Source organism: Piliocolobus tephrosceles, chromosome 5, assembly GCF_002776525.5.
Source record: "Piliocolobus tephrosceles isolate RC106 chromosome 5, ASM277652v3, whole genome shotgun sequence".
In the NCBI taxonomy this organism is placed as follows: domain Eukaryota; kingdom Metazoa; phylum Chordata; class Mammalia; order Primates; family Cercopithecidae; genus Piliocolobus; species Piliocolobus tephrosceles.
In genome coordinates, this window is record NC_045438.1 from 141,412,846 (window position 1) to 141,425,827 (window position 12,982).

The 12,982-nt window shown below is 42.2% G+C and overlaps 2 non-coding genes across 2 annotated transcripts; both read left to right on the forward strand.

Annotated features, from left to right (window-relative positions):
• The first annotated feature begins 5,599 nt into the window (after window positions 1-5,599).
• TRNAV-CAC lies at window positions 5,600-5,672 on the forward strand. Its single transcript has one exon. It is a non-coding gene; the product is annotated as a tRNA-Val (tRNA).
• Window positions 5,673-11,336: 5,664 nt separating this feature from the next.
• TRNAI-AAU lies at window positions 11,337-11,410 on the forward strand. The gene has a single exon. It is a non-coding gene; the product is annotated as a tRNA-Ile (tRNA).
• The last annotated feature ends 1,572 nt before the right edge of the window (window positions 11,411-12,982 follow it).

The following is a 12,982-nucleotide window of genomic DNA, read 5'->3' on the forward strand; positions in this document are numbered from 1 at the left end:
TTGATTAGACATTTATTTCAAAGAAATGAGTAGCCTACAATATGCCCCATCCTGAGCTAGGCTCTAGAGGTAACAGATAACCTGAAAAAATTGACGTGCCCGAGGTAACAAAGGGCTCAAGCACTGATTTTCATAATAAAATTACCCAAAACAGGGTAGTTATATTTTAAATTGACAAATGAAATCTCAGAGATAAATACTCATGCACTATCACAGAAACATAGAGAAGGGAAAACTCTGTCACTCCAAATAGTGAGGAAAAACTTTCAGAAGAAGTGATAACTGATCCAAGACTTAATAGATGAAAAGTAAGAAACTGGCTGATGAGAGACGGAGGGGATAGGGGAATCTGTCATTAGAGGCAGCATGGACAAATAAGTCAGTGTTTGGGGAGAATCCAAGGAATTCTAAATTTGAGGCAGGGAGTAGGAGCAAATAAGATAAAATGAGAAAATAAGGGTTAGAGCAGGAAGAAAGAGGAATATCTTTCACTTAACACTTTAGTGTGATGTGCTGTGGAGAGTTGGGAAAGTTTGAAGAAGAAAAATTATATTTTCCATTTCAAGCTAAAGTCTCAATGGCTGCTATGCAAATAAGAAATTTAGGGGACCAAATATGTAGACAAAGGAGCAAGGAAGGCTTTTCTGCATACGTTAAGGTAAGGCCTCAGAAAATTTAATACGGATTATCTGAAAGAAAGAAAAGAGTCAATAGAGTAGATGTAATCATTGAAACGATTATCCAAGGAAAGTTTCTATAAATAGAAGCCTAGTATCAGACTTCTGAACAGTAGTATAAAAAATTAGATCAGTATTAAAAATAGAAATAAAGTGTGAACCAAGAATTACATAACAAGCCAAGCTAATCTTCAAGAATCAAGATTATGGAAAATAAATCGGCAGGCTGAGGCTGGAGAATCGCTTGAACTCAGGAGGTGGAAGTTGCCGTGAGCCGAGTTGTGTGATTGCACTGCAGCCTGGGCAATGAGAGAGACTCCATCTCAAAACCAACCAACCAACCATACTAAAATATATATATATGTATATATATGAGGACAACTAAGCAATATCGTTTCTTCAAATTAAGGTATTAAGTGTTAATACCCCCTCTGGCAGGTGAAATTATCTTGATGACTGTGCTTGGGTTCAGCAGTGACGATCTATAGTTTGTATTCAGACATATTGGTTGCGTTCACAGCGTTCACAGATGATCGATATAAATGATGAAAAGCTAACACCCACTGTGGCCCGTTCGGGGATCCAACCCGCAACCTTGGCATTATTAGCACAACGCTCGAACCAATTAAGTTAACCGGCCGTGACGCGAAGTTCACTTCCCTCTTAACAAGATACATATATGTAAAAAAAGAAAGAAAAGGCCGGGCACAGTGGCTCACGCCTGTAATCCCAGCACTTTGGGAGGCCGAGGCGGGCGGATCACGAGGTCAGGAGATCGAGACCATCCTGGCTAACAGGGCGAAACCCCGTCTCTACTAAAATTATAAAAAATTAGCCGGGCGTGGTGGCGGGCGCCTGTAGCTGTAGTCTCAGCTACTCGGGAGGCTGAGGCAGGAGAATGGCGTGAACCCAGGAGGCGGAGCTTGCAGTGAGCCGAGATTGCGCCACTGCACTCTAGTCTGGGAGACAGAGCGAGACCCGGTCCACAACCCCCCCCAAAAAAAAAAACAAAAATAAAACAAAAAAACTATTTTTTTTCTCTCTTCATTTTTTTTTTTTTTTGAGACGGAATGTCCCTCTTGTTGCCCAGGCTAGAGTGCAATGACGCGATCTCGGCTCACCACAACCTCCGCCTATCGTGTTCAAGCGATTCTCCTTCCTCAGCCTTCCGAGAAACTGAGATTACAAGCATTTGCCACCACACCCGGCTAATTTTGTGTTTTTAGTAGAGACGGAGTTTATTCTTGTTGGTCAGGCTAGTCTACGAACTCCCAACCTCGGGTGATCCGCTCGCCTCGGCCTCCCAAACTGCTGGGATTATAGGCGTGAGCCACCGCTTCCGGCCTCAAGCAATTTTCTTATTCGAGTTCAAAACGGATCATAAAGCAGCGGAGACAATTCGCAACATCAACAACGCATTTGGCCCAGGAACTGCTAATGAACGTACAGTGCAGTTGTAGTTCAAGAAGTTTTGCAAAGGTGAGGAGAGCCTTGAAGATGAAGATTGTAGTGGCAAGACAATTGAGAGCAATCAGCGAAGTTGATCCTCTTGCAACTACCACAGAAATTGCCAAATGACTCAGCGTCGACCATTTTACCGTGCGGCATTTGAAGCAAATTGGAAAAGTGAAAAAGCTTGGTAAATGTGTGCCTCATGAGCTGAGCAAAATTTTTTTTTTTAAATCGCCGTTCTGAAGTGTCATCTGCCCTTATTCCACGCAACAACGAACCATTTCTCCATCGGATTGTGACGTGCGATGAAAAGTGGATTTTGTACGACAACCGGCGACGATTAGTTCAGGGATTGGACCGAGAAGAAGCTCCAAAGCACTTCCCAAAGCCAAACTTGTACCAAAAAAGGTCATATTCGCTTTTTGGTGGTCTGCTGCTTGTCTGATTCACTATAGCTTTCTGAACACCCGTGAAACCATTACATCTGAGAGGTATGCTCAGCAAATCAATGAGATACACCGAAAAGTGCAATGTCTGCAGCCAGCATTGGTTAACAGGAAGGGCCCAATTATTCATGACAACACTCGACTGTACGTCGCACAAGTAACGCTTCTGAAGTTGAGCGAATTAGGCTACGAAGATTTTCCTAATCCATCATATTCATCTGACCTCTCACCAACCGACTACCACTTCTTCAAGCATCTCCACACCTTTTTGCAGGTAAAACGCTTCCACAATCAGCGGGATGCAAGCATTTTCTAACTGTCCAATCCCGAAGCACAGGTTTTTACCCTCCAGGAATAAACAAACTTATTTCTTGTTGGCAAAAATGTGTTGATTTTAATGGTTCCTATTTTGACTAATAAAGATGTGTTGAGCCTAGTTATAATGATTTAAAAATTCACGGTCCGAAACTGCAATTACTTTTGCACCAACCTAAATATTAATTTTAACGAATTGAAAGTATGAAGGGGCGGGGCGCGGTGGCTCAAGCCACCCAGCACTTTGGGAGGCCGAGATGGGCGGATCAAGAGGTCAGGAGATCGAGACCATCCTGGCGAACACGGTGAAACCCTGTCTCTACTAAAAAATACAAAAAAACTAGCCGGGCGAGGTGGCGGGCGCCTGTAGTCCCAGCTACTCGGGAGGCTGAGGCAGGAGAATGGCGTGAACCCGGGAGGCGGAGCTTGCAGTGAGCTGAGATCGGGCCACTGCACTCCAGCCTGGGCGACAGAGCGAGACTCCGTCTCAAAAAAAAAAAAAAAGAAAAAAAAGAAAAAGAAAAAGAAAAGAAAGTATGAAGGAAGAAACACCCTGTGGATAAAAATACACTGAAAAGAAAAACATATTAAAAGTTATTAGGTTTGAGTATATCCAAAGAATCCTCCTTTCATTCTGCTATGGATTGCTGCACAGAAGAGAAAGTTTTTTGGAGTGTACTGGTTAGCACATCTGCCTACAAGAAAGGGGTCTCAGATTTGAAACTGATGAAAACAATAGCTTTTCCAAAAAGATTTCTCACTTCATCGAGAAATACAAATAATCACATTCTCTAAATGCCAAAGTCTTCCCCTTCTCTCTATTGTTCCAAACTTACTTATGAAAGGTTTTCCCAGTTCTCCTAGAGAAAGGACTCTGCCAGATTTGGTCTAGGCCATTTAGTCATTTAGGCAAAAAGGTGCTGTTCAGTCTACATATTACCATTATACACACACACACACACACACACACACACACACACACACACTCTGATTCTTCTCTTAAAACACTTTTAAGTTTTGAGGTGTTAATTTTTCCCACTTTGAAAACTAAATAGGTAAACAATTTGTTAAAAGATAACATGTCTGTTTTAACTTTATGAGGTTAATAAATCAGTTTCTACATTCCAACATTTAATGTCAATTATGATTTATGGAGTAACTTTATTAAATTTGTGCCGCCTTTCATCTTTACTGTTTATTTTTGCACATTTTTAACTGCTGCATGATTTATCACACATTTTGGCCAAGATTCTTCCCCTTAGTGAGTTATGTCTTTATTCATAGTAGGAGGAAATCATGTGATTCTACAGAAAAATGTATTTTCATGTATTTTATGACATTTAATTAAAAATAATAGAGTACTCATTACTAATCCATGCACACATCATCAGTACACAATATAAATATATAAGAAAATACAACGAAACTGAAACTATGGTAGATTAACAGACTGCAAAAATTAGTGATGAGCCCACAAGTACACCAATAAAAATGTACACACAGATGATAAATTGGAAATGATACTTCCAAGGCACAGGGAGGCTAAACGCATTTCTTTATCCATTCATCCAATGGTGAACACAAGAATTCCATATGTTGGCTGGGTGCGGTTGTTCACGCCTGTAATCCCAGCACTTTGGGAGGCCAAGGCGAGCCCAAGAGTTCAAGACCAGCCTGGGCAACATGGTGAAAACCCATCGCTATTAAAAATACAAAAAAAAAGAAAAGAAATCTTCGGGGTATACTGACGTAGGCTTGTAATCCCAGCTACTCGGGAGGCTGAGGCACAAGAATGGTTTGAACCCGGGAGGCAGAGGTTGCAGTGAGTCAAAATCGCACCGCTGCACTACAGCCTGGGCAACAGAGGGAGACTCTGTGCCACCAAAAAAAAAAAAAAAAAAAAAAAAAAGATTTCCGTCTCTTGGTGGTATGCAGATAATCTCTTGGACATACTGATTTCACTTCCTTTAGCTATATACCCACTAGAGGGTTTGCTGGATCATATAGTATCCCTATTTTTAATTTTTTGAGGAACCACCATACTTTTTTCCATAATAAATGGTATTAGTTCTTTAAATAGTTGATAGAATTCACCAGAGAAGCTACAGGTCCTGGGCTTTTCTTTGACGGGAGACGTTTTTATCACTGATTCAATTTCCTTATCTACTATTGGTCTGTTCAGATTTTCTATGTCTTCATGATTCAGGCTTGGTAGGTTGTGTTTGTCTAGGAATTTTTTTTTCAATTTTTATCCTGCCTGGCAGACAACTGGACCCACTCGACTCCCGGGCCCTCAGTTTCTTCCCTTGAAGCACCGCCCAACACAAACAGCAGGCCGTTTCCAGGGTTCAATCCGCTGGCTTCCGGTTATTTTCTTGGGGTAATTTTCTGCCTCCCAAGAGATGGAGATCACAGAGCCTTCTATTGTTGGAGAAGGCCTAACGGAGGGAGCACTTAAGCAGAAAAAAAATGTACTCTACTGGGGGGCTAAGTAAAATTTCTGTGCTGTGTTTGAAAAGAAAATTTTCCACAAGTCGTAGTGTTTTCTTTGTGTGACTCGTGAACTCCGATATTACTGACTTTAATAAATAGAAAAGCTTATCAACCTTGATAATTTCCTGAAAGAAAAGATCAATTCGATGTTACCAAATCTGGGATACCCAGAAAAATTTTCTTCTCCCCCTAGGAAAAAAATTGTCAAACATGAGGGTTTCTGTAGTGTAGTGGTTATCACGTTCACCTCACACGCGAAAGGTCCCCAGTCCGAAACCGGGCAGAAACAACTTGCATTTTTGAGGAATCCTTAGCTGAATTTCTCAGTGCACGTTTTTAGAATTGCACCCCCGCACCATCTTTAGCCGTTTAGGAGAGAAGGTTGACCTTGTCACCTGTGGTGTGAATATAAACCAAAGTACCCCTGCCGCCTTTCTCCCACCAGAGCCCTTACCGTTTTCGACAAGGAAAAAGTCCTCTTCAAAGCCAAGAGTCCATGTCTTCTCAGGTGGACACGAACAGTCCCAAACAATTTTTTGCCGAACAAATTGTTATTATTATAATTGACGCTCTCATCGCCTGGTCCCCAAAAGACCTCAGGGACTCGGTTCGCAGGCAACTCGAAAGATCTTTCCGCTCAGGAACATTTTTTCTGCAGGGTCAATGCGAGGCCGAGACTTTGCTGAAAGCCACCGTTTCCGGGAGCACTGGGCCAGACCGCGTCTCCAGGTGCAGGCTGGGCTCCAGTCGCTCACTCGCTGCTCCTAAGTCTCGCTCCATGGGATCATCACAAGGTTCCACTTAGACTCAGTACGCTCCAGGAAGATTAGGAGTGGGATTAGGGTGTTTTCCTATATGTACATGTACTGAGGTCCTCGAAAGGAACCTGGGCGGGCAGATGTTCTCTCCGAGTTTCCCTCCCCACCCAGACTCAAGAGTACAGTAGCTCGGAGATTACTGCAATCAGGCCAAGGCCAGCACCTGTGGGGAAATGGAGCCTACCGGGTCTGGATATATGGACCCGTTTGTGGATTTTTTTTTTTTTTTTTTTTTTTTGAGGTATAGAAGGAACCAAACAGCCACTCGCCTCTTTTCAGATTCATTCACGAAGAGATCAACCGAAATCCTAGAAAAGTTATTCCCAGGTGGGTTGAATTCATTAATGAAGGAAGCGGCTCTGAATAGGGCAAGTGGTAGACTGTAATGGATATGATGGTGTTCTACCTAGAACCCAATGGCTTTCTACATTGCCCAATGTTTTGTGGGGCAAGGTACTCAGACACCCAACATCCTGGTGTGCTGTTTGCTGCTAACTCAAAGCTGAGCTCTTCCCAGGAATTGTTCTAAGCTAAAGAAAGCTACCCTGTTTAAGGTTATACCTTTTCTCTGGGATCAGCTTACATCTAAAGCCACGTCTATGAGTGGATACAACAACCCAGCTCCTTTTCCCCAATTCAGGACAATTCTAAAGGATCACTATAGCTCCAGAGCTCCCCATGGGAATAGTTGAGTCCTCTTTTGTATATCATTCTTGGATACACAATAGACTTCCTTCATGAAAACTAGATCCTGGAGTCTGTTTCTCATAGAATACAAAAACCTAATGCAATCTTTTTTTTTTTTTTTTTTTGAGATGGAGTGTAGCTCTGTCGCTCAGGCTGGAGTGCAGTGGCGCGATCTCGGCTCACTGCAAGCTCCGCCTCCCGGGTTCACGCCGTTCTCCTGCCTCAGCCTCCCCAGTAGCTGGGACTACAGGCACCCACCACCACGCCCGGCTAATTTTTTGTATTTTTAGTAGTGACGGAGTTTCACCATGTTAGCCAGGATGGTCTCAACTCCTGACCTCGTGATCCGCCCGCCTCAGCATCCGAAAGTGCTGGGGTTACAGGCGTGAGCCACCGCACCCGGCTAATGCAATCTTAATATAAAACCGAATACAATCTCCTAGAGTCTGTTTACAAAAGACCTACTAAAAACAGTATTTTAAAGCATGTATCAGATTTGTCTCTCCTGAAATCAGAATTATACAATAAAATTATTTAATTCCCATTTTACTTGAATTAAAGCCGAAGTCCTAAGACCTCCTACAAGATCCTACATACTCGGATCCTCCATTGCTCTCTGATCTCATCTCTATGACTCTCTTCCTCCCTTGTGCTCTGGCCACATGAACCCTTTTACTGTTCCTCAAACATTCCATGCGAGTACCCACCTTTAGACTTTTATAGTGGTTGTACTCTGCTTGTAACACCTCACATGTCAGATGGCTTGATTGCTCATTTTCTTCCAGTCACAATCTTACTAAGGCTGCACTAACAACTCTGTTCAGCATTCCAACCTATTCCCATCACTCCAATTCCTCCGACCTACCTCTATTTACCAATCACATTTAACACCTTCTTACATATTTAATAATTTACATTTTTATTATGTTTGTTATTTATATCTGTTTCCATCCTCTATGAGGGCAGATATTTCATTGGTGCGGTACTAGTGATGTGTTGCTATAGTTCCCTGATGCCTGTCAAGTGTCTAGAACTGGATCTGTGTGGTTGTTACACAAAGTTAAAGATATCTTTTTAAAACATGAATCCGGCTGGGCATGGTGGCTCACACCTGTAATCCCAGCAGTTTGGGAGGCCGAGGCAGGTGGATAATTTTCAGTCAGGAGTTCCAGACCAGTCTGGCCAACATGGCGAAACTCCATCTCTACTAAAAATACAAAAAAAAAAAAAAAAAAAAAAAATTAGCTGGGTGTGGTGGCACATGTCTGCAATCCCAGCTACTGGGTACGGTACTAGGGAGCCTGAGGCAGGAGACTCACTTGAACCCGGGAGGTGGAACTTGCAGTGAGCCGAAATTGTGCCACTGTACTCTAGCCTGGGGGACAGAGCCAGACTCCGTCTCAAAAATAAATAATAAACAAATTTTTAAAATGTGACTCTGTCCATGTGACTTTTCTGCCTAAAATCCTTGCATAGATTCCCACTGTTGTTAGGACCAATTCAAAAATCCTTAACTTGGCCTATAGTGATCATAGTTCTTAGTTTAGACTTAATGTAGATCAATTAACACCTGATAATTTATTTTTATTTTTATTTATTTATTTATTTTAGATGGAGTCTTGCTCTGTTGCCCAGGCTGGAGTGCAGTGGCGCTATCTTGGCTCACTACAAGCTCCATCTCCCAGGTTCATGCCATTCTCCTGCCTCAGCCTCCTGAGTAGCTGGGACTACAGGCCCCTGCCACCACGCCTGGCTAATTTTTGCATTTTTAGTAGAGATGGCGTTTCACTGTGTTAGCCAGGCTGGTCTCAAACTTCTGACCTCAGGTGATCCGCCCACCTCAGTCTCCCAAAGTGCTGGGATTACAGACGTGAGCCCCCACACCCGGCCAATTTATTTTTAGTGCCACATCCACTATACCATCAAGTATTCTGACTAATTTATAGCAATCTACTAGAGGGTTTTGCATCATATATTAATACATGTTCTCTCCTCCTCAGACTTCATCTCCTACTAGTCGCCCTATACCACTCTGCAGCTCAATCTTAATCTCCAAACAGACTGACGTGTCTTAGTTTCTCTCCCTCAGGTGTTTCTGCCCATGTTGTTCTCTCTGAGGTGCACAAAATAAGGCCACTGTTGGCTCCTTCTCCCTGCTCTCCACTCAGCCCCTTCCTTCTCCCACCTGATTCTATCACAGTCCCTTTACATCATTACTTGTTACCCCAAAACAATATTCCAGAATATAATATGCCCCAACTAGACAGTCTACACACTGATTGCCTAGTTTTGCTTCGAATTTGTAGCACAGAATTCAGGAAGAAGAAGGTGTAGAAATGTGTACAGGATCCTATTTGTGCTCAGTATAGTTAAAACAAACATGCAAGCAAAAAGAGTATTGGGATCAACCCTCTAAAGCACAGTGTGACAATGGCCATCAAAATTGCCAATGTACATTTTCTTTGATGCAGCCTTTCCACATGTGCAAAGTATCATGGCATACATCAGATACAGTGTATGCTCATAGATATGGACAATTTGCAATAGGAGGATGGAAGTCTAAGCTATGCCCATTGAACTATGGTATAAACTCATGTAACTGAATACTATGCATATTTAAAAGAGAATGAAGAACACTTCTGTTCTGATATGAAAGAATTGCAAAAATATATTCTGAGTTAAAAAAAAAACAAAGTGTTTAAAAAGTGTATTATCAGGGAAAACCCCCACCCCCAGTATTCAATGTGGGTCCTTTTCTATTTCCCTAAGCATTGGCTGGTCTGAGAAATAAAGGGAAAGAGTACAAAAGAGAGAAATTTTAAAGCTGTGTGTCCGGGGAAGATGTCACATGTCGACAGGTTCCATGATGCTCCCTGAGCCATAAAACCAGCAAGTTGTTATTAGCGATTTTCAAAAGGGGAGGGAGTATACGAATAGGGTGTGGGTCACAGAGATCACATACTTTAAGGGCGACAAAATATCACAAGGCAGGATGTCAGGGCGAGATCACAAGGTCAGGGCGAAACTAGAATCACTAATGAACTTCTATGTCCACCTGTGCACACATTGTCATTGACAAACAAGGTTCAAGAGCAGAGAACCGGTCTGACTAGAATTTGCCAGGCTGGAATTTCCTAATCCTAGCAAGCCTGGGGGCGCTGCAGGAGACTAGGGCGTGTTTCATCCCTATCTACTTCTGCATAAAAGCAGACACTCCCAGGGCGGCCATTTTAGAGGCCCTGCCCTGGGAATGCATTATTTTCCCAGGGCTGTTAATTATTAATATTCCTTACTGGGGAAACAGGTCAGCGATATTTATCTCACCCGTTTTCGGTAATAAGAGAAATATGACTCTGTTCTGCCTGGCCCAGACAGTCAGACTTTAAAGTTATCTCCCTTGTTTCCTGAAAATCGCTGTTATCCTGTTCTTAAGGTGCCCAGATTTCATATTTTTCAAACACACATGCTCTACAAACAATTTGTGCAGTTAATGCAATCAGCACAGGGTCCTGAGAAGAGATTAAAGACAAGACAGGCATAGGAAATTACAAGAGTATTGATTGGGGAAGTGATAAATGTCCATGAAATCTTCACAATTTATATTCTTCTGCCGCAGCTTCAGCCGGTCCCTCCATTCAGGGTCCCTGACTTCCCACAACAGTGAATAAAATGCCACTATTTGTGAAGAGAAAAAAGAAAACATTTGTTTAACTTTGTCTATGCGTTCAAAATCTCTGGAACAATAAAGAAGATACAAAAAACAATGGTAATATTTTTGGGAGACAATGGCTGGGTAGAAAGATCAGTTTAACCATCGCTGATTGGTGTAGAGCCACATTTCTAGAATTCTCCAATACCAAGGTCTTCAAAGTGGGCTTTGATTTGAGATCACTCTGAAAGTCTGAGGCAACAGGTAGGGAAACTTCCAAATGGAGACTCTGGGCATAAGAAACTTCCAAATGGAGACTCCTAGGACGATCTCGACCGTGGGACCATCGAAAACAGACTCGTCGGGAATGTCCTTCCGGTGCCAATTTCTAGGTTGTGTTAGTGAACGGCTCTTAAAAAACAAGGACTCGCTAATATTTCACCAAGTCTGATTCACTGTCTGCACGTGCTGATTACCAGACATTTAGAAAGCAACAAATGTTTCCATGGATTCCTGGACTGTTCGCAGCAGTTTGAAATTTTTAAGCATCCTTTTTCAACTCTAGGGACATGGCTTAAAAAATAAAATAATAAAAATAAATAAATGAAAAATGTTCTTTCCTTGTTTTGTTTTTGTTTAAGAGAAAGTTTCTCATTCTTTTTATTAAGACTGTAAAGCAAGTAAGAAATTGTCTCTTCTTGTTAGACAAACAGGAATTATATTGCTAAATTTAATGCTTTCCCAAAAAAGGGATGAAGGTCGACATTAAATGGAAGAAAAAGAAACACTTTCCAAGGTTGGCCGGTTAGCTCAGTCGGTTAGAGCGTGGTGCTAATAACGCCAAGGTCGCGGGTTCGATCCCCGCACGGGCCACATGTTTTCCTCAGCACTCTTTCATGGCAGTACTACAGAAACTCGTCGGTTTTCAGCCAGCTGAGGGCTAGGGCTAATTAACAAAGCAACGCCTCGGATTTCAGCCAGCGAAGAACTGAGGGTAATAAACCAGTGCTCTCAGACCGTTGAAATTCGCAGCCGTCATTTCTTAATCCATCTGAAACCTAACTCTATTCCCGAATCCCCAAAATTTCTACATCTTCTCAAGTAAAGTTCTTATTCTTTTCCACTGTGTGTAAGGGCTGGGGACAGAAAGCTGTTCACGGCAGAGGACCCAAGATTGGGAGCACTGCCTAAGAAAGAAAAAAAATTAGAAGATTATTGGCTTTTAAAAAGTTATTTAAATGAAGCTCACTTGATCTCAAATTGTCCTTCCAAATTACTCCTGAAACCAATCTGCTTTCTCAAATTGTCAAAAGATACCAGATAAAGGGAAGAAATTCTTAGATTGTTATTATGTGTCTCTGAAGACTCTTTCAGATTTAACTGACAGAAAAGATTGCCCTGAGAGGATGCTATCACTTTGAACATGGAGCACAGACTTGGTTTGGTTTATTTTGGTTTGGTTTCTTGTTTTGTTTTTAGGAAAAGATGAACTAGACAGGAGTCGAATCTGGCTTCTTGTGATTAATAAACATGCATATTGCATACTGCTTCCAACTTGAAAGGGCTATTCAATATTTCTTCTCTGTTATCTCGTATCTCTTGTAAATTTGAGAAACAAGGTTGGTTTCAGTAGTAATTTGGAAGGACAATTTGAAATCAACTAAGGTTTATTTAAATACTTTTTTAAAAGCCAGTAAAATTCTAATTTTTATTTTTATTTTCCTTTACCTGAGGAGATGTAGACATTTGGGGGATTCTGGAATGGAGTTAGGTTTCAGAGAGATTAAGAAATGATGGCAGGGGCCCGGCGCAGTGGCTCAAGCCTGTAATCCCAGCACTTTGGGAGGCCGAGACAGGAGGATCACGAGGTCAGGAGATCGAGACCATCCTGGCTAACACGGTGAAACCCTGTTTCTACTAAAAACTACAAAAAACTAGCCGGGCGAGGACGCGGGTGCCTGTAGTCCCAGCTACTCGGGAGGCTGAGGCAGGAGAATGGCGTGAGCCCGGGAGGTGGAGCTTGCAGTGAGCCCAGATCGCGCCACTGCACTCCAGGCTGGGCGACAGAGTGTGACTCCGTCTCAAAAAAAAAAAAAAATTAAAAAAAAGAAAAAAGAAACCATGGGAGGGAATTTGGACCATCTGAGAGCACTGTTAATTGCTCTCAGCTCTTCGCTGGCTAAAAACAGACGAGTTGCATTGCTAATTATCCTTAGCTCTTCGGTGGCTGAAAAGCCCATATGGGGATTGAACCCGCAATCTTGGGGTTATTAGCCCCACGTTCTAACCAGCTAAGCTAACCTGCCAACGGCTGAAATTTTGGGTCTCTTCCTCCCCCTCTCACCCCATTCATCTAGATCCTCATCTTTTCTTTGGTGAAAGCATGAAATTCAGTAATATAATTCCTGTTTGTCTCACAAGGAGAAACAATTTCTTAGTTACTTT